Source organism: Myotis davidii, unplaced genomic scaffold (assembly GCF_000327345.1).
Source record: "Myotis davidii unplaced genomic scaffold, ASM32734v1 scaffold1, whole genome shotgun sequence".
Lineage (NCBI taxonomy): Eukaryota > Metazoa > Chordata > Mammalia > Chiroptera > Vespertilionidae > Myotis > Myotis davidii.
In genome coordinates, this window is record NW_006294681.1 from 1,200,720 (window position 1) to 1,227,691 (window position 26,972).

The 26,972-nt window shown below is 38.8% G+C and overlaps 1 long non-coding RNA gene across 1 annotated transcript; it reads right to left on the reverse strand.

Moving 5' to 3' along the window:
* Nucleotides 1–1,706: 1,706 nt before the first annotated feature.
* LOC102772024 lies at nucleotides 1,707–26,972 on the reverse strand. Its single transcript, XR_435942.2, has 4 exons — nucleotides 26,731–26,972; nucleotides 24,945–25,031; nucleotides 1,901–1,968; nucleotides 1,707–1,774 (listed from the first exon to the last, which is right to left on the reverse strand). It is a non-coding gene; the product is annotated as an uncharacterized LOC102772024 (long non-coding RNA).

Below are 26,972 nucleotides of genomic sequence, written 5' to 3' on the forward strand. Positions count from 1 at the left end.
ATAGGAAATTATTATTGCTATATTATTAGAGTCTATGTCTTGCATTATAACTTACATTTGTTCTGTACATATTTGTAGTCTTATCTGAAAGCAAATAACTCAACCTGAAGCCTATTTTATTTTTTAAAATAAAATACTAGAAACTCTATTTTACTGTATTTAAAACAACAATAACAACAACAGCCCAGCCGATGTTGCTTAGTGGTTGACCATCAGCCTATGAACCAGGAGGTCACGGTTCGATTCCCCAGCGGGGCATATGCCCTGGTTGTGGGCTCGATCCCCAGTGTGGGGTGTGCAGGAGGCAGTTGATCAATGATTCTCTCTCATTATTGATGTTTCTGTCTCTCTCCTCTCTCCTTCCTCTCTGAAATCAATAAAAATAAAACTTTAAAAAACAAACAACAACAAAAATACTTGATTGGTCTTTTGCTGTGAGCCACCTTCTACCTCCATTCACCCTATTTTCCCTTCATGTAGGATGTCTAATAACCCTGGTTTTCCTGGAGTAGTGGGAAATGCCGACATCATTAACCATCTTGATCTAACTACACTCAACAAGCAGAAAATTCAAATTTTCTCAAAGAAACATGACACATTTACAAAAATTGAAAAATTCAAAGAATTGGTAGCATTCTAATCATATATTCTGATCACAATTCTATTAAGTCAATAAAAAAGATAAAAAATTTAAAATGTCATACATTTAGAGATTTTTAAAAATCACTATTAAATAACTGATGGGTCTCAGAAGAAAGAATGATAGAAATATATAAAATTAATTAAACTGAAATTAGATTTTACAGCTGAAAGATAATAACTTATATAATAAGAACAGTATCTATAGAAAAGTCTAGAGTTTTAAAGTTCTCATATTACAAAAGAGAAAAAGATCAAAACTAATAAGCATACAATTTTAGAAGTTTTAAAGTATAACAATAAATATAAATTAAAAAGAAAAAAGTAAAGTTAAATGTATCAATCAATTAATAGAAGAAAACAAAGATTCAATAGAAAAGATCAACCACAACATGTTTTTAAAAAGAGTAATAAAAAAGTAGAGCCGAGGCCGGTTTGGCTCAGTGGATGGAGCGTCGACCTTCGGACTGAAGGGTCCCAGGTTCGATTCCGGTCGGGGGCATGTTCCTGGGTTGCGGACACATCCCTGGTGGGGGATGCTCGGGGGGCGGCTGATCGATGTTTCTCTCTCATCGATGTTTCTGGCTCTCTGTCTCTCTCCCTTCCTCTCTGTAAAGAATCAGTAGAATATATATTTTTTTTTTAAAGTAGAAAAACTTTTAGCAAGGTGTTTCAAGGGAAAACAAGAAAACAAATGAAGTAAATTAAGGTTGAAGTAGGTTAGATACAACAGGAATTGCAAAGATACTAATGCATGAGAAAATTATGAGCTTTTGTTTGCCAGTAAATTTGAAATTTTTGATGAAATGTTTGAACTGAGTCCTAGACATATAATGTACAACTGATTTAGGAAGAATCAGAAAACCAGAAAAGAAGTTGAAATAGATGTTTAAAAATCTTCATGCAAAAAAGCACAGACAACTTTATAGATTAATTCCACCAAAGTTTAAAGGTGAACATCTTTTATATTATGTTTGCTCTCCCTGAAAATAAAAAACCGGGGGATGCTTCCCAACCCACTAATGAGTTTAGTTAACCTTAATATCAGTATGAGAAATGTAAATTACCTGTCAACCTCACTTACTGTGTAGATAGTTTATGTGAGTTAAGTCTTTATCTTGCATATTCTGGTATCCTTGGACAGCATAGGATTGAAAAATCAAGAAATCAAATTTTTTTTAATCAAGAGTATAACAATATTATTTGAGATTAGAGACCTACAACCAATAACTCGGATAGTAGACACATAGAAAAAGATTACCTCTGGGGAGTAACAGTAAACCTGGTGGGTGGGTGAAATTCTTCATAAGCCTTTTGAACTATTTTGACCTGTAACCAAATGATAAATGAAAATGTGTAGTTTACCCAAAACAAAAGAAGAGAAATAATGTGGTTAAAAAGTAAAGAGAACAGTTGGGATATAACATATTTTCAAGCAGAGGAGCAGGTCAAAAAGTGTCTGAAAGTTTCGGTCTTATTTTCTTCCTGCATTACCAGGCTGCCTTCTGCACTGTTGGCTGGGACAGGGGTGAGCATGGGACCAGCCAGTATAATCACAGATCACATTGGTCAGTGTTCAGATCTGTCTTCTTTTTTTTTTTTTTTTTTTTCAATTTTCAGAAAAGCTAGCAAGGCTTTGTCATAAGTATCTCCTTTCCCTATTTTGTCTTATGGTTCTTGAATCACTAGAATTATTGGGATTAATGCACAGTGTTCCCTCATTTGCTTTGATAATAATAAATATGAGTAACCTTATATATATATAAATTACCTAGAACATGTTAGCCTGGGCTTCCAACCCCCTCACTGCTTCTCACTGGAAAATTTAAGAGGGCAAAGATGATCAAATTGAATTTTGTAGGCCTGTAATTAAGCACTGCAATTTTCAATATTATTTTTTAAATTCTTTATTGTTTAAAGTATCCTCCCCTCCCCCCATTGACCTCTCCCCGGCAGTTCCCATCCCCCAGCACATGCCCTCACCCCCTACTATCTGTGTCCATGGGTTATGCTTATATGCAAGCATACAAGTCCTAACCTTCCCTTACCCCTCTACTCCCCTGCCTTTCCTCTGAGGTTTGATGGTCTGTTCAATGCTGCTATGTCTCTGGATCTATTTTTATTCATCAGTTTATGTTGTTCATTATCTTGCACAATTGAGTGAGATCATGTGATATTTATCTTTCTCTGACAGGCTTATTTTGCTTAGCATAATGCTCTCCAGGTCCATCCATGCTGTTGCAAATGGTAGGAGTTCCTTCTTTTTTTATAGCAGCATAGTATTCCATTGTGTAGATGTACCACAGTTGTATAGATGTATGACAGTTTTTAATCCACTAATCTGCTGATGGGCACTTAGGCTGTTTCCAAATCTTAGCTATTATAAATTAAAGCACTGCCATTTTTTAAAAAATGATGTTCTCTAATTGCTATAGCCCAATTCTGCTATTACAGAATTTTCATTAGTGTACAATAAATATTCCATTTTGTTTGCATATCCTTAAAGCACTAGTATTTTGGAATTATTTTAGTATATAAGTTTCTGGAAAGCACATTCAATAATTTCTGAGGAGTATTTAAGTGGATACCAAGATTGAGGAGCCCCCAAATAATTATCATCTATTAAGGATTAAAGTCACCATGTTTAATGTTAGGACATTCGAGAAAACAAAGAACAGAAATTCAGAATTTTTAATATCTTTTTTCAGTTGCTCTTATTCTATGCAGAAAGAAATCTTATCATTCAAAAATTAATAGACCATTCTAAATATCCTCTCTTATCTATTTATCCTTTTAGTAATAAAGTTATCTTAATTTCCTTTAGTTTGCTTGAAAAAAAATTAAAATACCCAAGTAAGGCTCAACCAAGGAAGGGGAAAAAAAAGAAGAAAGAAAGAAAAACAGCAAATTTTGGAGTCAACACCCTTTAGGTGAGATGAATGACAGCAGAAGATCAAGAGTGATATTTTCCTTTCTTGTAAAATTTTGGCTATTTCAGAAGGTTTGCAGGTGAGATATTGAATTATTTATTATATTTTATGGCTGTTGTATAGCATTCTAGAGTTTCATGTGTGAAGAAAGCTCTTGCACATAAAATCTGGAAACAATGGTGGAAATATTGAAGCCCTTCCTCTGAGTTTGTTTAGACTATTGGCCAGAGAAGAGACCACATAATATCTAGAGTTTACTGCAGCCTTATGATTGAATTAATAAAGACAAAAATCCATATGCCTATAATTACTGAAGTATTAGCTAACAGGTGAACAAGACATCAGGCTACTCACTTGAATTTTTCTCATTTCTTCCAGATTTCTGGACTCGTGCAGATGTTGAAATAACCCCTTTGAATCAAACTTATTCTACTCTCTAGTAAATGATGAGTTGGCATCTGCTTAACAAGTTTACTTGAAAGAAATCTGATAGGAGATTTGATATATTGAGCATCTCCTACCTCTCTCAGACTACACACACTTAGCAATAGATAGTAATGCAGGGTCTTCACAGAATCAAGCACCTGTACTATTACTTATACCCACCTAAATTTGGAGCCCTTTGAAAAATAAGGATTTAAGTTAATTTTGTAAAAAAGATGATCTTGGGAGTCCATAATCTAAGAGATATTGTGGTGTAGGAAAAGAATAAGAACTTTGAGAAATAAAAAAGGAAAGAGAAAGAAAGAAAGCACACTCCCCAGAGACATTAGCATTATACTTAGCTTCCTTCAGTGCCATAGTTTATAAAGTGCTATTTCAATAAAGTTGTTGAAATTCATATTGTGCACCTCACTAGTCATGATCTTATGGAATTTTTATATTTATGTATTCCTCTACAAAGGAACTTTATTTGTGGATGGAGTGAGTGTAAAGTCCCAAGTGGGTCTTCTTGCGCCCAAGTCTATTATGCTGCTATTACAATTCCATGTCTTTGAGTCCTGAAAACTTTTTGTATTTAGAAGTTCCCTATTATACGTGTATGCACAGATCCTTAAGCTTGTGTTTCTAAAATTGCAGGAGATGTACCACCTGGCACAGGCAGAATTGTGTCAAGGGAATGAGAATATATAATAAATATGACATCTCCTCCTGGAAAATAAACTTTAGTTTACTTGAAAATTTTGAGGCAGAAAGTTTAGTAATTTAAATGAAAACTTAAATGTGGTTTACATTTTAAAGATGTAGAATTTTTGTTAGTGAGTCAGTGCAAATTTTTATTTGTTTGTCCCAAGTGGCAGAAGTGCCCAGGTGGCTTAAACACAAAAGGAGAGTGTTCACTCACACTGACTTCTCATTTATACTGGTACCAGTATAAATGAGAAGTCCACTGAAGGATCTAGACTTGAATGTTGCTTGTCCAGACGCTCAAAATGTATCTTCCAGACATTTTTTTTCTTCTTCCCATTTCATCATCTTCTCCTCCAGATAGACTTCATCCTTATAACCAACCAACAGATATCCTCTCTGTTTTAATCTCAGGGAAGAAAGCAAGAGTCTCTTTCCCAGAAGACCCAGGAAAAGAACAAGTCTTCACTGGTTTCAGAATGTTCCTCATACACACTCTGGAACTTCTAGAGAAATCTATACATTGGAAGTAGAAGCATCCCCTCCCAACTAGGTAAACATGGTATGTTATTTCCAGAATAAAAATGAATAATGCCAGGTGGCATGCTTCACACACACACACACAAACACACACACACACACTGCTCACACACCTCACCCCATGCACACACACCCCTTTCCAGGTTTAGTTTCATGTATCAGGGGTACACCAGTGGAAAAACTCTGAGAAACACTCCACTAGAACTTTGCTCAGGATTAAAAGCCTGCTAGACCTTAGGGATGCTCACTGGCAATGCTCACTAAGGACAAAAGCACCTCCTGGGTGAGAGGCTTGCGGGTGGGGGCGGGGGGGCAGATGCATTCATAGCAGGCACACCAGGGTTTCTTATCCATATTTCCCTGGTTCCGGATTTCTTTTAGAACCTGCCTCACCCAATGAGTTGCTGATTGGAGGAAAACCTAGCTGACCTGGCGCAGGCAGTGCTGGAGAAGTGTGTGCAGGATAAGATACTGTTTTGAACCCATCTTCAAGGTTGGCCAAGAGAGTCGCAAACAGTATAATGAGCCATAATAATGACACTGCAGAGACCCATAAAAGGCAAGATGATCCATCCTGAGCTCAGAAAGCATCTGATATCTGGGCAAATCACACAACTGGGGAATTTCTTGCCAATGGGGTGAACTTTGTTTCTCTGAAAACTTCAATAGCAGTGGGTTTTATTCCACATGCTACATCACTGCACCATTTTTTCCCATACTCCTTTTCTCCAAAAAGCAGAAATCCTGCTCTGCCTCAGAGATGATATTGAGAATATATTTATGCAATTCATTTATTAATATCCACTTGTTAAACATAGGCCAGGGAGTCGATATTGCTAGTTGTTCCCCCATTATTCATTCTCCTCATCTCTAAGGAGAGAATCTGGATTTTGTTTAGGATGGTGTTGTGCCTTGAAAACTAAACCCTCAATATCCAACCTAGATCATATATGTGGCCTTAGTCACACTCCTGGCCAATGAGAGATGTGCACAAGGCTTCTGGAGATTATTAAAAAAATGTTTCATTTTTTCTTTATTTTTGATAGAACCATCCCTTCATTTTCCCACTTCTGTGACTGCCTGGCACGCAAATATGAAGGTGGAGCTGAAGCAGCCACTCTGTGATCATGTGGTAACAGCATGAAGGTAAATCCACACACTAAGGTGCACAGGGGAGGAAACAGCCAGGAACAATAAGAGAATGTGCTGTTTCATGCTGGGTCCAGGCTTGACTGCAGTAAGGCACTTTAATAGTTGAAAATTCTTGAGAGGAAGTTAAGAGAAGGAAATTATCTTCACCACAAATAATGAAAATGCTCTCTCTTAAGGCCCAGGGAGACATAAAATAGCAAACTTACAATTCATCAAGTCCCCTCAAAATCTCATGAAATGTGGGTCTAAATAAGTTTATAGTATGAACACAAATCACCTCGATAAAAAATATAATACAGAATATTAATTAGTGGCCATTAACCTGGTAACTCTTTGAGCTCTCAAACCAGCTTCCTAAATGTATTGCTCTCTCTGGACCATGTAACACTTCAAGTTAGAATCCTCATAAAGGAAGATGGTGATGATGACTTGAAAATGTTGTTCTAAATATTAAATGGAATAATACAGTGCCTGGCATATAGAAAATGCTAAATAAATGATTTTTGTTTTTCTATTAATATATATTCCCCATCATCCTGACTTCTCCTTTATTCCCATGCTGCCTTAAAGGCCCCCAAATTCCTAATCCCATCGCAAACCAATGTCAGAAAGACCCATCACTGGATAGTGGCTTCTACACTGCCCTTAACATTGTGGATGTGGGCTGGCTGCAGATCAGCTGCAGTCATACTTCAACAGACGTAGAGATTCAGAGTGCAGATTTAATAGCAAGTCAAGGAATGTCTACAGAGCAGCTTGTTAATTACATGTACCAAACACTATAATAACATAGCATCTATCCATCCAGGAAATGTTCCTTTACTTGCTATTTGAAAGCAACGATTTCCATAGTTGACTTGTGTACAATTATTCCTTCGTGACTAAATGTCTGCTTAAAGTAGTTCAAGAGCTCAGAAAATCCCTTCTGATGTGACAATGCGGCAGGCAGAGTACTTAGGATATTATAAAATTGCCATTAGAATTAAGATGAGCAAACATTTAAGAAGTGTCCTATGCAGTGTCAGGCACTACTGGGTGCGATGCAAGTAAAGACAAATAGGAGAGAGTAGAGTATGCTTTCAAGGAGCTCAGAGAAATGACAAACAAGCAGTTGACTTCAGTACCATATGAAATCAAGTGTTGTGACAGAAAAGGGGCCCCAGACCCAGCTTCCTGGGAACAGAGGCTGGAGGGGTGACTGCTTGAAAGAGGTGCTGTATGAGGAGAGTTTTAGACAGGGAGTGACAAAGCCACGCAAAAACAGTTTGGAGCAAAGTGGAGTGTCTGAGGTAGGCATGGGGCAGAGAGTGAAAATCAATGGAGGTCAGAGGAAGCAAGTATCAGGGTGTAGCGAATCTTGCTGATATAGCTTATGAACGAGTTTAGAACTCAAACAAGGATGGACAGCGAGCTGCTAAGCAACTTGTTCAGAGTAATGTCATGGTCAAAGTTGCCCTTTAGAGAGATGACTGGTAATCCAGCTAACCAGATGCAGTGTTTCAGTTTGGAGGATATTACATTGGCCCAAGCAAAGAATAATAAAGGCAAAATCTCAGATAAGAGCTATGGTTTGGAGGAGAGAATGAGGATTGAAAACCTATAAAAAGTAAAGACCTTGATACTTGGTCATTCATTTTATATGGAAGATAAGGTAGAGAATGAGCTCCAGTTTCTTCACTGGAGTAAAACAGACACCAACAAACCAGATAGGAATACAAGGTAATTCTCTAAACCAATAAGCTGCTGCATTATGCCAAGGGGCATGATAGCATATTGATTATTGGCAGGGGCATTTGAGCCAGAGCAGCTGGGTTCAAATTCCATCTTCGTTGTTCAGAACCTAGATTACCTTGGGTGAGGACCTTGATCCTTCCATGCCAACTTCCTGATCTATAGAAAGATGATGATAACAGTAGTAGTACCTGTCTCAAGGTGACCAGATTATTAAAATATTGTGGGGTCATTTAGCAATAACTATTAAATTTTAAGTGCAAATATCAATCAATTATTTCTACAACCTGCCTGCCAAGAAACAGAAGGTCAGAAGAAACAAGAAAGTGATAACTAAATGCAGTTGCTATCCTCTATTGGATTCTAGGACAATAACAAAATACATTAGTATTAGTAATTATGTACCAATATTGGTTTCTTATTTTTGAAAACTAAACATGGTTTATTTATACTAGTATGGTAATCTATGATGTTATTTTAGAGGTATCTGTGAAAGAGGTGTAAATCTAAAATAATTTAAAAATATAAAATTTGTTAAGAATTTCAATTAACCAGCAAATCCATTTCTAAGAAATGTAGTCTATAGAAATATTACAAGTATAAAAATATGTATATAAGAATATTCATTATACATCAATTGTAATTGGAAAAAACAAATGTTGTAGAAAGGGAGATTAAATAATTAGATGAGGCTATAACTGAATGGAATGTTATGTATCCATTAGAAAGCATGTGTTTTAGACTTATAACTACTGGCAAAAAGTTGTCTATGGTATATTGTTAAAAGGAAACTGCAAGTTGCTTTATACAGATAGAGATAGATAGATAGATAGATAGATAGATAGATAGATAGATAGAAATAGATATTTATGGCTGTATATATAATATTAAATATATATATTACAAATATATTTTTGGTGTGCTGAAAAATTTTAGTAATTAGTTTATGTGTTCCATTATATAATAAGGTTGAAAATCTCTGTATTAGTCTATTGTCTTGGGGTATGAGTAATCCTTCCACTCTAATGTCTGTAGAAATGTGTGTATTTGGCCTCACGATATCTCTGTTAAGGCATAATAAATACTATTTTTTAGCTGATGGAGGAGGAGGTGTGGGGTAAAATGAGATATGTTAACTCATTTACTCAAGGAGGTTTATGAAAGCAACTTGGGACTCTTCGGTCCAATTCATAATGAACACAGCTGGTTTGTTGGAAATACATTAGGTTACTTGGAACATTCATCTTTCAGAAAATGGTTTTGACCAAATTACTGAACACCATTCACCTAAGAGACTACATATACTTTCCGAGGTGAATGAACATTTCAAAGGCACCATGATTCAAACTTTCTTTAAACTCTTTTATGCACTTTAATGAGTTGCTCCTAGTCAACCTTGGACACACTCATTACTAAGGATAATTCAAACACATTCTTTCTATTTCTAACAATTATATATTTTTCTAAAATCTATTCAGTTATTGTAGGCAGTGTAAGTTTATCAATTACCTCTCCAAGCTGTCCATTATCTATTTTGAGAGTATAATTTGTTTCCCGCATAGAATATGTGTTAACAGCATGATGCGTCTTACATTTGTAATTAATTTTGAACTGACAAAGGAGGTAGGAAAAATTCTCCCATAAACAAAAGTAATGAATGCAAGTATTGAAACAAAAGGCCCTAGTAATTTCCAGCAACTTAGAAAAAGAAAAAAACTCAATTTCCTCTCTTTTAAACTAAAAACACGAAGATACCTTTTGTTCCTTCTTCATGACATGCTAGAGATTTTGAAAGTCTATTGCTTAAAAGGATAATAAATGGCAGGTAGGCACATTACACCGAATCTGTGAATGAGAAATTGTTTTATTTATCTGTAAAATTAATAATACCAGCTTTACTGTAGGTAACTTATTGGCTAGTTCACACGAAGTTTTATCAGAAAACCATTTTTGTAGACACAAATTCCAGCCCATGGTGAAACTAAATATTTTGCTACTCGTAGCACTTTTGAAATGATAGAGAGCTTGAAATTAAATTACACTAAATGCCTTTATATTATTCGGCATTAAACCTTATTTTCCTTACTGTCATTCTACCAGCGTGATATCATCGGCGTTGAAGAGGGATGCTAATGCTATTTATATTACACTGCACTGTCCTATAATTGACCTTGTTTGTGCAATGGAATGGCTGCTTTTCTCAAGCTGCCAGCCCTTTAGTGCAGCATTTTGACCATGCACTAGTGGCTCTTTGTGCTGCTGCTGAGTTCAAGAATCAATACTGCATTCCCCACAGCCAATAAAGGCAGCTGACAGCATGAATTAACTGAGTGTGGCCAGTTGCATGGAGGGCCATTGTCTTTAAGGAAAAGCTGGACGTGATTACCAACCTCCATCTCTGAGTGAAGGTTTAAATGCAAAGTGCGAGGTTGCTGTAATTTAATTTTGGCCTGCTGCTCTGACACACTCCCCTTTGCCACTGCCTCATGGAATCCAAGCTATTAATGGCTGCAAACCAAAACACATACGGAGACAAAGACAAGTCCTTGCAGTCATACAATAGCAAAGGTTTCACCTGACCTGGCCATTCTTTTCAGGTACTATTCTTATCACAGATGCTATTTCTTCAAGCCATTCTTCCTGCCACAGGAATAAATCAAGCCAAGCATAAGAATTAAAGTTATGACCTCTATACCTAAATAACGTTTTCATCTATGGTAAAGTTGAAAGATCTGTATAAATAACTCGTGGCTTTCAATAGACTGCCAATATTGTGTGTGTATGTGTCGGGGGGGAGGGGTTGTCTACATTTTCTTATCTCCTACTCAAACCAAGAAAATTTCCATCCACTCTGTTCCACTGAACCTATATTTCCTGAACCAAAATCAAATTCATTCTTTTCAGTCCTTATCTTCTGACCAGTATTTCACATGGAACACTTCCTCCTCCATAAAACAGTCTCGTCTCTTGGATTCTGGTCCCCGTGATTCTGTGTCCTAGGTTGTTCCTCTCTTCTTGTCCCAGACTGACTTCTCTTCTCATTTTACTGTACCAGCTTTACTGTAGGTAACTTATTGGCTAGTTCACACGAAGTTTTATCAGAAAACCATTTTTGTAGACACAAATTCCTTTTGTGCTATTCCCATGTAAGACCTCATCCTTTTTCATACCTGTAATTATTTTTCATTTCCATGTATTGATTTCCAAATATTTGCCTCCACCCCAGGCCTCTTAAAACATTTGGCTATCCCATTGGTATTTTGAATTCCATATACTTCAAACTGGATGATTCATCTCCAGTTGGGTTTTCTAGTTCAGTAAATGACTGCCTGTCACATATAAATGAACAAGGACCTTATTTTTGAATCCTTTCTTTTCTTCACTTTCCATGCTCAATAAGTTATCATGTCCTCCTTATGTACTCCTTAATCTTTCAGTCCATGCTGTGGAAATGATCTCCATCATCTCCTCTCTAGGAAGGAGTCAGGCACTTCTTCATGGCCTTCCTAACTCTCTCCCTGACACCAGGTTTGTCCCTGCCCCCACAGTGGAAAATATCTACAACAAATCTTACCTTTCTGTTCACTTTACTTTACTTTACTTTAAAACATTCAAAGTCTTCCATCTGAGATTTCATTTTCCTCTTTAGCTTTAAATTCTATAGTGTTTCATCTTTTGCCCTTCCCCGATGGCATATATGTTGGTTCCACTGGAACGAACTCAAAGGTTAAATATAAAAACATGGACCATGGCAGAGACTTTGTTTGTAACCAGAACAAAGGAAAACACCTATTAGACCCTGGACTGCAATCATGATGCTCCACAACTGCAGGTATTGCCTGAGCTCCCGCAAGTATGTTAGACAAAGAGGAAATCCACCGAATAAGAAAGCGGGATTTGTGTGAGCCTTTAAAAGGGGAAATGACATCTCATTTCTTGCTTTATCAGAAAACCTATATTTCTGAGAGAATTTTGGTATTGAAAACATCAGTTCTGTTTATAACAGGCAATGCTCTTGGTTGAAATTAATTCAAGCAGAGTTATTTAAAGGACAGTGTATTATATACAAACCATTTAACTTGAGCTTTAAGATGATTTTTCATGTCTGAGAAGATACCATAAACTGGAATAAAACCTTTGGTTTTAAAGGCTTTTATTATATTTTTCTAACTTATTTTTATTTTCTTTCCATTGAATTTATTGAGATGACTTTGGTTAATAAAATTATGTAGTTTTCAGGTGTACAATTCTATAATACATCATCTGTATATTGCATATTTTAAATGCAAGCATTTGTGAAACTCTTAAAGGCACAGTATCTGATCTATTCTTAATCAAAATTTTGTTGCTGTCAATTTTTTTTTTCAGGAGAGTTTTATTTTACCTCCATTGTCCCCAAACATCTTACCCATTAAAAAACAAATGAAAGTGTATAGTTCTTACATTTTCAACTCCAGAAAGGCTAAAATGAAGACGCTAATACTACAGCTACCCGAGCTTTTTATTCTTTTCAAAATACATAGCCATAAGCTAAGCAATAGGTGTGTTCTACTGACATCAGCAGATGATGCTCCTCCTAGGGTATCTGAAGGAAAGATGTTTGTTGCTCTGCTACCCTTCCTCCCACCAGCTCTTCTATATTTCATATGCTGCACTTTCCTGGCCAGAGAAACGTCAAGGGTTTATGGCTTGGCAGCTCAGCACCATTTGATGCTGAGCGTCCAAAAGGCAGATGAAAGGAAAGCATGCACAATTCTCCGTCCACTTGCTATCTGTCAGGGTTACAGCACAGAAGGAGACCCAGGCTTCTCTAAAGAGACTAGATTGCTGCTCTTTGTAATATATGATGAGATACTGCACAGGAGTGGTATATTTTGTGATATATTGATACATTCACTCTGCCATTAGCAGGAGAGGAAACTTGGTCCAAGGAAGCCCAAAGAGGAATCACCAAGTACACATTTCTAGTTCACTCTCCCTTATTCTGTCAGGAACCTCCTGGCACTGAAACACGGTTAGTAGTTTTCTTGACTAGAAAGTGGACATGAAGATATCTTATTCCCTTTATACTTGGGTAGGAACATTTATGTTCCTGCTCCCCACACTTCAAAGTGACTAATTAAACCCATTAAGCATCTTTACCCTTGATTTATTTTACCTAAAACAATTCTTTGGAGTTGCAAGGTGTTTTTATCAAGTTCCCTTAATCAAAGGCAACACTCTGCAGATTAGGTCTGCCTAAAAGCATATTGCATAGGGTTTAGCATACTTTACATCTTCCTGAAATTACCCTACATTTTTAACAACTGTGGTTGTCCAGCCTCTTGACCCAGTAGAACAGCTATAGCAACCCAGTTCCTTGGCACCAGGCAAGTCTGGATGGGGGCGGGTGGAGGAGAGAGCCATTCATCAAAGTCCTTAACTATGGACACATCCACAAGAATCTCTGTATGTCAGAGCCTGGAAAATGTACAGGTGTTGTTCTCTCTCTTCGGTCATGTGCAAAACCATGTTTAACTGTTAATCTGTTTTCTAACCTCCCACCCCCAAAAGTTATGTCAACATTAATAAGAAAATTTGGCTGCTTTTTGATTTTTAATATAAGCCTCTGAGTGGATTATCCGGCCGGAGCAAAAGGCCAGGGGGCCTTCCGGATGCTCTCGATGATATACGAGAAGCTGCATGGCATCAGCTGGGAAAACCGCAGCCAACATTGAAATAATCAAAAATGACCTACATGCAATAATAGCCTGTGTGACAGTGAGGAGGGGACACCAGGAAGCAGGTGGTCCATATGACAGGGGATCAATACTCCCCGAGAGGGGATACAATAGATTCCAAATGGAAAACAAACTCCCGGAGAATACGTACAGGAAGGCAAGAGAGGGGGAGGGGAAGTAAGGCAAACCTGCAGGAAACCGCACAACAAAGAGGACGTGAGGGTGTCTTTGGGGCTCAGGGCCCACGTGATGATGAACACTGACCGCGCAAGCGTGCAGAGGAGACAGCCTCCGTGAATTCACCTCCGCGGCAAAGAAAGGGGGCCACACAGGCACGCAGAGACATCAGCTGCCACACCAGCCAGGACCTGCGCGATTCTAATTGAACATGTTTTTAAAAGGCGTCATTTGAAAGACGTGTTGACGGCCTCAAAAACCTTCATTTTGTTTAGTGCGGCCTAGTTTGTAGCAAGAAGACAAGGGGAACACATATTTCATTTCTTTTGAACATATATTTCAATGCAAAGGGAGATGGGGAGAGGCAAACCTAATTTGCATTATTTAGTTCAAAAGAAATGTTGCTTTGATGCCACTGTGTGTATCTGCAGCGCTCCCTGGCTCTCTTGGGAGCTGGTGTGTATTAACATTCCGTTCCTCTTTTTCATTACTGCTATCACATATATTAAAACAGGCGCGCACACGTACACTCACAGCATCCGCTGATAAAACCATAACAGCAACCTCCAATATGGGGACTTGCTCCAGGATTCAAGGCCAAACAGAAACAAAACTAAATTCTCTGGCAGATGTTCATAAGATTTCATTACCAAAAAAAGCAACAACTACCCCAAAAAGCATTGGCGTTTCATGATGCTGTGTGTCTCTCATGGGCTGTGGGAAACTGCAGCAGGCAGGCCTGGCGAATATTTCAGGTCTCATTCAAACGGTGGAATGGTGCATTATCTACAGCCTCATCTTGATTCTTTTTCCTTTTATTTTTTGGTAACAGAAACTCGCCATGCGTTGTTGCTCCTACACCAGGGGAGTCGTAAGGCAGCCCATTTCCCAACTGCCTTCTCTCCCAACCACTGTGGCAATCGGAAGTCAGGGACTGCGATCTTCCGAAAGAAGCAGCTTTGAAAACCTCTAGCTATTCCTGCAATGCAGCAGATGTGTGGGCTGCTGCCAAGCTCCGGCTAGCTCTCAAAAATGCTGACGCGGAGGCTGAGACGCCGCAAGGAACCAAAGCAATGTTTACTGGGAGCTGTCAGGGTCTGTGAGCTGCCCTGCTAGGTGTGCCCTTCCGGTGCCCTTGAGCACCCTTTTCACTCCCGGTTGCTTCTAAAGGTCTGCTTTCCGTGTCTCTCTGCTCACTCTGCCTGGGCGGTAAGCTCCAGGGGGAAAGCCTGGGTGCTCCTCCTGCAGCAAGCCCGGGGCCTGGCACACAGTAGGAACTCTACAGTGACTTGCAGATGAACAAATGAAATGAATAACCTTGAAGAAGCCTCCTGAAAGCCAGATCACTTCCTGAATCTGGCAGGTAGCTCTCTGTCCCTAGGGAAGATGGAGAATAGCTGACTTTGCTTCTGCCTAGAAGGGAAGAAAAGCCAAATGTGCCCCCGAGGCTGACGACATGCTCTCTCTCTCCCTCTCTATGAATTGCTTAGAGCATCAGCCTGTGTTTCTCAGCACAGCCCTCCCTTACTTTCTGCCCTGTGTTGGGCTTTGTTTTCTGACTGAAGTTCCCTTTGTCCTAAGGCTGAATTTTGGCAGTGGCCTGGGCTGCCTGCATGGCTCTAGCTCAGCCACGAAGGGGATGCTGTTTACCAGGTCAAACTCAGGGAGCTTTTCCTCTTGAGCCTGTTTATTTGAATGTTGGGTGAGTAATAAAAAGCAGGGAGGATGCCTGCGTTATGAGAGCTCCCCCTCAGCAGAGCTGACCTCCACGCCTGATATAAAAGACCTGCAGAGACCGTGGCTTCTCCTGCCACAGCCTGGGTCCTGCCTGCCCAGCCCCTGCGGGCCAAGCCACCCTGCTGGCCGAAAGGTGACAATGTGTGATTCATGGCTGTCTGCGTTGGAGCAAGCAGGGCTCTCGCTGTTCTCTGCACATCTGCTCTATCCCAAGAAGATCCCACGTTTCATCTTCCCTTAGGAAGATCAAAAGCCACTTTATGCACAATCATCTCTTCCTCTGGCCCCATCACTTGGGAAGTGCACACTACAGGAAGCCTCAGATAAAGAGGCTGCAATAACTCGAGCTAAAATGTGGCTGGTGCGTTGAGGGTTACTCCGTCCTCCCACAGAAGGTGCCATATGCTCTTCTATAAGCACAAGTGACTGAATCCTTGAATTCATTCTTTATCTGGAAGGTAGCTAAAATGAGTTGTCAAACACTTTCAGTCCAGTACCATTTTCAAGACTCTCCCCCCCACCCCCCAAATGGCTTTTGGGTAATTAGGACATTATTAAATATATTTTTTAAAACCTTTAGTCTGTTTACTTACTTAATCATTTTCAAATTTAACTGTCAGAGCCAATCAAGGTAGATAAATATTCTAGAAGTGCCTTTTATATTAATAAACACTGTGTTTAATCTTCAGCACCTATAGATAAATATTTTAGTCAGGGGCAGGTAGATGATGCTTGTAGCCCTCCCCACAATGCACAAGCATGCACGCATACACAAACACACACACACACACACGTGTGCACACATATAAATGCACACACACACTTTTATCTTCCTCAGAATTGCTATACACTGTTTTTTCATGCCACAGGCTACAGGATATATAAAACTGAGAATTAAAGTCCTTTGTGATTTAATAATAATTTAAATGAAAAGAATCAGAGTTTCCCCATTGCTCAAACACCAGCCTCTATTTGTTCATCCTATGTGGGTGTTAAATGACCCTACTTCCCAAGGACTTGGTTATGTAATCTCATTCTCTGTGAACCACCTGTAAGAACCTCGCCATGGGGACTCCAAGACTTGTGAGAAGTGTCAAATGTGTTTTTACAAGGGAAACTATCTTTTACTCCTTTGAGGCTATCAAAGACAGAAAGGAGTGCTTTTTTTCTGTGTCATTTTACCGTGTGATCCTAGAGATAATTCCTTTAGCCAAATAAGGGAGTTTGCCTGACTTGGTTTCTGTGCGTGCTTATGTTCGCTTGAACCCATGCACCTGCTGCCATATGTAAATGGGCAACTTGGGAAATGTTTTTCTGTTCATTAATTCATCAAACTCCAACCTAATTTCTGAAAAAAAATATTCTAAGGAAAAGTTTTGGGAAATGTCTGTGTGTCTCTCCTTTTGAATAGAGAACAAAAGACAGCATGAACAAGGGAGTTACACAATGAAATTGTGGCTTTATAACAAGTTATTCACAATTGAGTAATCAAATCCATCCCCAATGAAGTCTATTCTTTAGAAAAGTGGATGATTTTCACTGATCCTCTGAACTCAAATGATATGAAGATATTCAGGTACTTTGTCTAGCCACCTGGATCAGCTTTTGGATTCTGCAAATTTTATTTTTCTTCACTCCTAAACATCATTTATTTGTCTCATTTATACCTTTAAAGGGGAAGAGAAACCAACAAAAATAAAAATTACTGAAGAGAAAACATAACACATTCCCTAAATAGTAGTGGTTCAGAAAAGCAACCTTTCACATCTACTAACCTTTTTTTCTCTAAGTGAAAAACAGAAACAAACAATTTGAAGATATTTTCCCTTGCAAGCTGCAAAAGAGCTTGCATTCTCAGAATTATCAAAATGGTTTTGTGTCCTCCAAAGTATCGAGCAAGTCCTAGGAAAAGCTAGAACTACTAGCCTGTTAGTAATGATATCTTCAAAAGCAGACAAAATTGAGGAGAGAATCTTTCTAAAAATGTCAGTGTAAGAGAAGTGGAAAACTCAGAATGATCTGTCAGTCTTAAAGCACAGTTTTTGAAATAATAATCTAGCTGCCCTGATCTCTAGAGTTTTTCCTTTTTATGCTAAGTGTATTATATCTATGTTCATTGAATCTTCCTTGTTTATAGCCTTAAGATAACATTTTAATATAACTACTGAATTAGACAAATGACATTTGTTTGATTAGTGTCTCTTATAAGCAAGAAAGCCGTGACCTTGGCACGTTTCTGTCAGGTGTCATTTAGGCCACATTGAAATTTGGGGTAGGATCACGGAGAGACTAAACAAAGCCTTGACTTCACCATGGGCACGTGCCTTTCCTACTTGCATATAATTAGCATGAAATAATTTATCTAATATATGGAACGCCACCATAAAAAGAGAGGAGAAGGAATAGGGCCAACTCAGGGCATATTTTATTTCAAAATTAAGAGAAATTTGAAATAAGTTCCTCAAGACTTGTAAATAGCTTTCATCTAACCTATTTGGCATTGATTTATTTGCATTTATTTACCATATTTTTATTACTCTGTGACCCGTATGAAACCAATTTAGATTGTTGTTGGAAAAGGGTGACCTGATAATTTAGATTGCCACAAATAGTATCTCCCTAATGTAATACAGTGACCCTTAATCAATACAAGTTTGGACTATTCAGGTCCACTTTTATGCATGTTGTTTTCAATAAACATACAGTCAACCCTTGGTATTCCTGGGTTTTACATCCCCAGAGTCAACTGACCACATATCGAAAACAATAGTTTTGATATGTAGTTGGGAATTTTCGGATATAGAGGACCAACTTTATGCATTGTTCTAAGATATATTAACCACATATCGAAAACAATAGTTTTGATCTGCAGTTGGAAATTTTCGGATATAGAGGACTGACTTTATGCATTGTTCTAAGCCATATATATATATATATATATCCTAATATGCAAATAGACCGAACGGCAGAACAACCAAACAACTGGTCACTATGTTGTGTGCTGACCACCAGGGGGCGTGCGCGGAACATGGTGGGCATCAGCCGTGGCAGGATGGTGGAGCAGGTGAAAGGGTGCCAGACCAAGGCGGGGTGCCAGTCGCTATCATAGGGGCAAGCCTCTAGTGGTTACTGAAAATTCTTTGCTCCCATGCGCCGCAGCCCCGCCCGACTCTCGCACTCGCTGCCAGCACCTGGTGCTGGCCCCAAACACTCAGCGCCATCAGCGGGTGCAAGCAGCGGCTGCTGGCTCCGATTGCCCCTCAGGGCTTCTCCACCTCCACCTGCTCCTGAGGGGCAATCGGGCAACAGCCACAGCTTGCACCTGCTGACAGCAAGTGCCAGCCCTAATCGCTCCACGCTGTCAGCACGTGGGAGCAGCAGCAGGGCTGCCGGTAGAGAGGGAACCAGGGGCCGCAGCTGGAGGGGCCAGCCAGGGGTGGGCTGAGTAGTTAAAATCTGTATTGTTTAAGAGGATGGGCCGAGACCCGCCCCTGTGCCCACCCCAGTCTTGCAGACCACATTTCCTTTCAAGGTGCATGAATTCAAGCACTGGGCCTCTACTTTTATATAAGGGACATTAGCATCCATAGATTTTGGTCTCCAATGGAAGTTCTGAAACTAATATCCTTTGAGTACTGAGGGGATGACTAAAGTTTTGGGGGAGTCAAAAGTTATAGATGGGTTTTCAACTGCATGTGGGGTTGGTACCTTGAGCCCTCATGTTGTTCAAGGATCAAGTGTATTTTTAGTACTAGCTAATTTGAAGGGTCATTATTAAGATTGTAGTTATAATCTCTTTACCTCTTATAAATGTATTTAGCTGCAAGTAACAAAGTATTAAAGTATAATATCTTAACAAATTGGTACCACTTTACACACACACTCACATGCACGCACACGCACACACACACGAAAAGGCAGCCTACTCCGTCTTTTCTCTTCTAGTCACAAGGTGGCTGCACAGCTCCAGGCACCACATCTGCATTCAAACTAGGAAAAGAGGTAAAAAGTGGTGCCAACTATGTCTGTTCTTTTTTTGAAAGAAAGGGAAAATCTTTTCCAGAACAATCTTAACAGACTTCTTGGATTCCTTTGGCAGATCTGAGTATCCTGGGAAATGCGTGGCATGATTGGCTTTGACTGACCATCGTCTATATCAGATCCAGGGTGGCAAAATACATTGCCATTCTGAACAAATAGATTGCTGTTCTGTTAGGAAGGAAGGAGAATGGACGTTGCATGGGAATTAACACTGTCTGTCCTACTTCCATAAATATAAATCCATGGCTCTTGCTTGTTGCCAACATACTCAACCTGGTACATGGGCTTCCATCTTCAGACCCAAAGTGCTTGTCGCACTGACCGTAGTCAAGTATGTCATCTTGAGAGAAGCACACTTCCTACTGATTTCCACAGAATTCCTAAATCTATCATCAGAACTGATGTCACAGGACAGTAGTGCTTACCTGAAGTACAAATAAAATATTTTTGTTTTGCTACCATCATTTGAAAGGGGCCTCTTGTGGGCCTCTCTAGGTCTTCAGGCTCCATCTTCTCCATAAAGAGGAGCAGGTTGTTTGGGGTGATGTAAGGTTCCCCATGGTTTTTTTTTTAAATATATTTTATTGATTTTTTACAGAGAGGAAGGGAGAAGGATAGAGAGTTAGAAACATCGATGAGAGAGAAGCATCGATCAGCTGCCTCCTGTATACCACCTACTGGGGATGTGTCCGCAATCAACCAAGGTACATGCCCGTGACCAGAATCGAACCTGGGACCCTTCAGTCTGCCGGCCGAGGCTCTATCCACTGAGCCAAACCAGTTAGGGCCTCCATGGTTATTAATCGAGTTGACAGAGCTTAATGGAAAGTCCACAGACCCTTGCATAAGACAGACCTGGGCTTGTATCCAAGGTTCTTCTCTTACTTGCTGCCTGATTGTTGGTAGGTTTCTTACTCTCCTTCTGCCTCATTTTTGTCACCTGCACATAAGCACAACCATCCCTAACTCACGAGCACCCAGTAGGATGGAATTAGTTATGCAGACGAATGCTGGACACAACCTGGTGTGGCTCTATTGTTCGCTCTTAAAAGTGTAGCCTATCACGGCATCCAACCCAGTGCTAAGAAGAAGCAGTCCCACTTAGGATCTCATTGTTGGTCTTCAATCTTGTCCTTGACTATGTGAAGAAAATAGTTTATTGCCTACATTACAAAAGCTCTTCTTTTTTACTGAGATAAAGAATTGATTCAAAACCTTCCAAGTTTTAATTTACAGTCCTAGAAAGGAGAAAACAGACTTGACAGTTTGTGGAGTTTGGAGGCCTATGACAACAGATATCCGAGTTGCTGGGGATGAGGGAGGGAACTGCATTACTGTGAGGGAGAAGGTGGGCAGGTTCTGAGGTTGCAGTGTCCTTCAATTCATGCTTAAGATTTCTTTGCAGATATCTTCAAGTCTCATTAAAGTAGTTGGTCTACTCCTTTTATAACCTCCTTCTTTCTGAGCTTATTGTATATTTAACCTAACTTATCAGTTTTACCATTATTTCATGGATATTTTCTGCTTTCTCAACTATAAACATAGAATAATAACATTTTTTTTCAGTAAAATTATGTGGGGATGAAATGAGATAATGTAGATGAAAGTGCCTCACACAATATTTGACTCATTTTTGGTCCTTCAGCTATATATGCAGTGTGTGTGTGTGCATGTGTGTGTGTGTGTGTGTGTATTTTCTGACCACCTACTCATCAGAACTTTACAAGGTAATTTTCATCATTGTTTGAATAATTTGGTGATTTATATAAATTTCTAAGTGTCTCCATTTTATTCATTACAGTCTTTTGGAAATCTTCCCAAGGTATATAAGGTACTAACAGATGCTCTGCCTACACTGAATAAACATCTCCAAACCATTACACGTATATTAAAAATCTTTTTTCATTTATCTGTAAGGTGTGTCTACAATAAAGACTGCTACAGTTCAATCAATGGGGAATAGACTTGATGTGACTTTTGTCTAGAAATATCCCCTAAGAACAGCAAAAGCCATTTCTCTAAAAGAAAGTTTTGGTGAAGCAAATTGCAGGGCAGAACTGATTCTCATATTTAAAAACTAATACCCTGCATGCACCAGTAATCCCTTCCCAAACATTCATTTTCTGATGAGTAGACACAGCCTTAATGGCAAGTTAAAACTGTATTTGAGAGATTGTTTTTGAAAATTGGAGACACATTAGGTATGAATCTCATTTATGTAGAACTAGAAAGAGCAGCTATAGACTACTTACACAGCATTAGAACAAAATCCTTATTATAAATAAAATAAAAAGTCAGACATAGTGTTTTAGAGCTAAATTGATTATGCTGATTTGGATACCTTTTCTTTCCTGTCCCAAAAACTATTTAAGTAATAAAGTTTTAATTGCTATCTGTGCCAATTAAAGAGTTCTTAGGAAAATGTTGGCAAGCAAATACTAAATGACTCAAACCTGTATATAAAATGAACACATGCTAAAATAGTATGATAGATGCTGCATAAAGATAAGCACACTGGAGCTTTCCCGCAGAAGAAAGGAAGAAAAAAAAACTAGTCCTCCTAGCATTGCCATTTTTTCTGCAACAAGGGAAAAGGCAGCGTTAGCAAACAAAAATTGCTTTTCACTTTGCCAACAAGATAAATAGAATGAAATTTCAAGGCAAATAACTGCAAGATGTACATGATTGATGCCACATTTACAAAAATTTCAAAGATATGGGTACAGTTTGTCATGAAAATGACGTTGAAATCTCTGTTTTGTCAGAAAAATTATGCACAGAAAAAAATACCAATTTTTCTCCTCCAGCTCTTGTCCTTGCCTGTTCTAGAAATTGTTTGCTTTTTGGAGAAAAAAAAAGAGAGAGGAATATTTTTGCTTCTAAATCTTTTATTTTGCTAATCACAGGAATGTGTGGCAGACGTGTTTCGGGTGGGAGCTTTCATGAAGATAATGGGCTACATCTGCTCCTCCCAGCCTCAGAGGAGGACCAAAGGAGGAAACATAGACGAAAGTCCTTTGTAAACTTCAAAATGTCCCCAAAATGTTTATTTTCCTTATTAGCTAAATGCTAAGTTAGATACATTTAAATACTGTTTGTGGGAAAGAAAGTGGGATTCTAAAATTTGACTCAAAGAGAAATTAGATATCCTTAAGGGTGGGGATGGAAGAGACCCTGGCCAGTGTGGATCAGTTGGTTGGAGCATCATCCCATAAAACAAAAGGTGGCAGGTTGGATTTCCGTTTAGGGTACATACCCAGGTTGTGGGTTCAATTTCCCGTTGAGACAGGTGTGGGAGTCAGCTGGTCTGTTTCTCTCTCACATCCAGGTTTCTCTCTCTTCCCCTTTCTTTCTAAAAAAAAGAAATCAATAAAATAGTTAAAGAATGGGGATAGAAGATAAGAAAAAACAGGATGTGATATTACTAAGGTTTATAGATCAGGCCTACACTTAGTCCTTATCTTTTATAACAATAACAAGTAGCATTTTTTTCACAGATCAGAAGAGCAAAGACTCTTGTTTGTGTGACTCTTCTCTGAATGCCCAGCCCTTAAAACATGTACAGTACGAGAAATATGCACCTATCTATTGAATGAATGGATGTTCACTAATAAACCAGATCTGCAAAGGGCTCAGGGTTTTGTTTTATTTTTTCACTTGCAATAGATTATTTAATCCATGTACTAAGCATATGAAATAGGCTTCATCTTCAATTTTTGATAAGGAAACTGAAACTTAGAAAGGTACTTGCTATGGGGCAGGTACTATTATAAGTATTTCACCTAATTCTATTATTTGATCTTCACTGAAATCCTGTTGGGTGAGCTCCATTGTCTCCATTTAAAGATAAGAAAACTGACACAGGAAGAAGTAAAAGTACTTGCTCAACTAAGGGGTCCTACTCAGCAGGATTCTAATCCTGGCGGTCTGACCCCAGAGACCTTGCTCCTACTGTTAAGATTATCTTGCCTTCCCCACTGAGAAAACACAGTAAGAATGTGATAAAGACAAGATTTTGTATCCAACTCTGTTTGAGGCCAAAGCCTCACCTCTTTCCAATCCTTCTTTCAAAAAGTTGCCAAAACAGAGGTTGAAGCATAAAAGAATTGGGAAGTCTTGGTAAGAAAAAAATGAAGCTGATAAACTCTGTTTGGGGGTCAGTTCTGCCAAAGGTGTAAGGAACCAAAGCAGAAGACTTCGCTCACCGGAAGGAAGCTTAGCAGACCCGGGAGGCAGTCTGAATTTCATCACATTGAACTCCCCAATGCAGTTGAACCAGGATTCAGCTCCTTGAATGAGAGACGCAAGTAAAAGAGAGAAAAAAACGCTATTCAACTCAAGGTTTTATGTCAATGTAAGCTAGATGTACGAAGTTAGAAAACACCTGTGTTAGAGAGAGTGGCGGTAGTAGGAAAGTACATATGCCAAGTCTGGTCTGGTGGGAAGGAACATGTGATGTTCAATCCTGTTTCATTTGAAGGCTCTTCAGAATATCAACTGTAATCTTCCATTGGACCGTACCATCAGCTTCTAATATTTTTTAAATCAATACAGACTGCTTTAGAGAAGTTCATTAAAAATTCAATCACTTTGTTTTTGAATCCGATACAAGGCCCCTTTTAAAGAGCCAAGGAATCATAACAATGAAAAAGATTTCAGAAACACATTTAATCTAAACCTATGTCTTTAAACCCTGTTTCCTGTTAATGTTTTTGAACTGGCTTAACCATGAACCCCTTCAATCAACTAGAATCAACTGAGTACATGTTGTATGACAATAACATGTATTGAGCAGTGCTCTGTGTCATGTACAGTGCTAAATTTAACTTGGATCATCTCATTTATTCCACACAATTACCCTTAGAAAGGGTGCTCTTATTATTACCATTTCACAGATAAAGAGATTTAAAGAGGTTAAGAGACTATCCAAAAGCACAGAGGTCATAGGTGGTCAGGCCAAGATTTCAAATGGGTATCTATAAACCCGGAGTCCACAAAGCTAATCCCCGAGCCACAGAGAAACTACTGCACCCGGTGCTACTTTAATTTATAAAATTCTGTTATTTGGAAATAATATTAAATTTACAGAAAAGTTAAAAGAATAATGTCCATCCTTATATTATGACCCCCTTTGTTAGCACTTTCTTACCTTGGCATAATCAGATGTCCTCAATTCATCTTGTATTTACTTTGCCCCAGCCATGGAATCAGCCATTTCTTCAAGGAATCTTAATTCCTTTTTATAGGAAATGATATTAGAGACCAAGATGCTTTATTTTTACTATTTTATCATTCCTTAAGGTACAATTTCTAAAAAATGTTAGAGCTATCAGAAGTTTTAATTAGACTATGAACTCTTTCTTGTGTGTGGGGGGAATATTAGTGGGGTCTTGAAGGAGTCATAGAAGGATAGGGAAGAGGAAGGATGGAGATGGGAAAGTAATGAAGAGTTTTCTGAGTCCCATTCATAAATTTTCAAGTGGGAAATCCTCAACCCAGAACATCAAGAAATTGTTTTTTTAGAACTCTTTGGCTAAATGAATTATCAATAAATTTCATCTGCTTTTGTTCTGTAATTTGTATTATCATTCCCCAAAGTTTGATTAGCAGAAACTAGTTCCATAAGATCTTCTTTTTTAAAAGGCACTGTGGTCACATAAGTTTAGTTAATGATTCTTAACAAGCTCCCTACATAAATGAATGGCCCACATTAGCAAGTTAAAAGCTCGGTTCAGTCCTGCATAGAAGCCAAGTGGTTACTTTTAACCCCGTATTGCCACATTTACTAGAATCCCCTCAGTAACACCTGTGACCATGACTCAGAGCATTATTTGAAATGCAAATATGTATATTTGAAGAGGATATTTAAGGCTGTCCTCTTCTGTCCCTTTTGCCTCCAAGGCCCTCTGAGCATCTTTTTATTGTAGCTCTTAACGAAATTATTTTTCAACCAGTTATTTGCTTATCAAACAGTTCCATTTGAAAGAAAGGTCCTAAAGGACAGAAATGTGTTGTTCTCAAAATTCGTGTTTCTGCTACAGTATCTAGTACTTAACAGGCTTTCCAAAAAGATGCTTAATTGAAGCATGAATTGCCTGATTATCAGGTTCACTTGAAATTTTATCTTAGCTCGGAAATTGTTCTTCGCTCGCTTCTATGCCCATCCAATAAATTGTTTTAAATTAATTTTATCCTGGAACTGTAACAATCCTCTCCTTCATCCTTCAAAAATAGTTGCCCAATTGAAAAAGGAAGCAAAACAACCAGTGAGTGTTAATCGTTCATTTAACAATGGCACAAAGGAGTTTTAAGTGACGAGTGGCCTCCTCCTCCATGTAGCCCATGAATAAATCAAACCCAGTATGCAGAGCAATCGGTTCATCATCTCACAGTCCTTGCACACTCTTCGGGATGCTAACGTTTCAGTGGGGAATACGACAAACAAAATCCCTTCTGTCGTGAAGCTAATATTCTAGTGGATGAAAACGAATGAAAAAAGAAGTGAGCAGATAAACAAAAAACTTCCCCAGAACCATAAGCATTCGAGGACAATAAAACAACAGAATATGATAGAGGGCAAAGCAAGTGAGGCTAAACGTTCAAGGAGGAGACGCATCCAACCTTACAACAATTTGGAATTGAGAATCTTAGAATAAGGGACCAGCGAGTGCAAAGGCCTTGAGGCAGAAAGCAGATAGGGGGAAATGGCCCCGTGAAACCGCCATAGGCATCATATGACCTTTGGTTGCTGCAACAGGAGACTGTTCTTAGCAGCATCTTGTGAGGGAGGGATGGGAAGAGGGAGTAAATAACACAGTTCTGAGAGCTGTGAACAACAATAAGTAAAGGAGGAAGGTTTTAAAGTTGAGAGATGGATGATAATATACCGAACCTAAGTGAGCAGCACAGTGGGGAGAATCATGAGGCTCTCGTACCTTCCGTCTCCTTGCTTCCTCTGGCTGTGTTTCTTCGTCCTCTGCCATCATTGTCTTGCCTTCTGTGCTTGTCTCCCCAGCCCGTCAGCTGATCTCTCTCTCCTTTTCTATTTTTGCTCTCCCTCCTCTCCTTTTGCCTTTGTTCACTCTTCCTGTGTGTCATTGCTTGCCCTTCAGCTTGCCCTTCTCATGTATATTCATTTATTTGACAAAACTTCACCAAATCACTGCTGTAGCCCAGC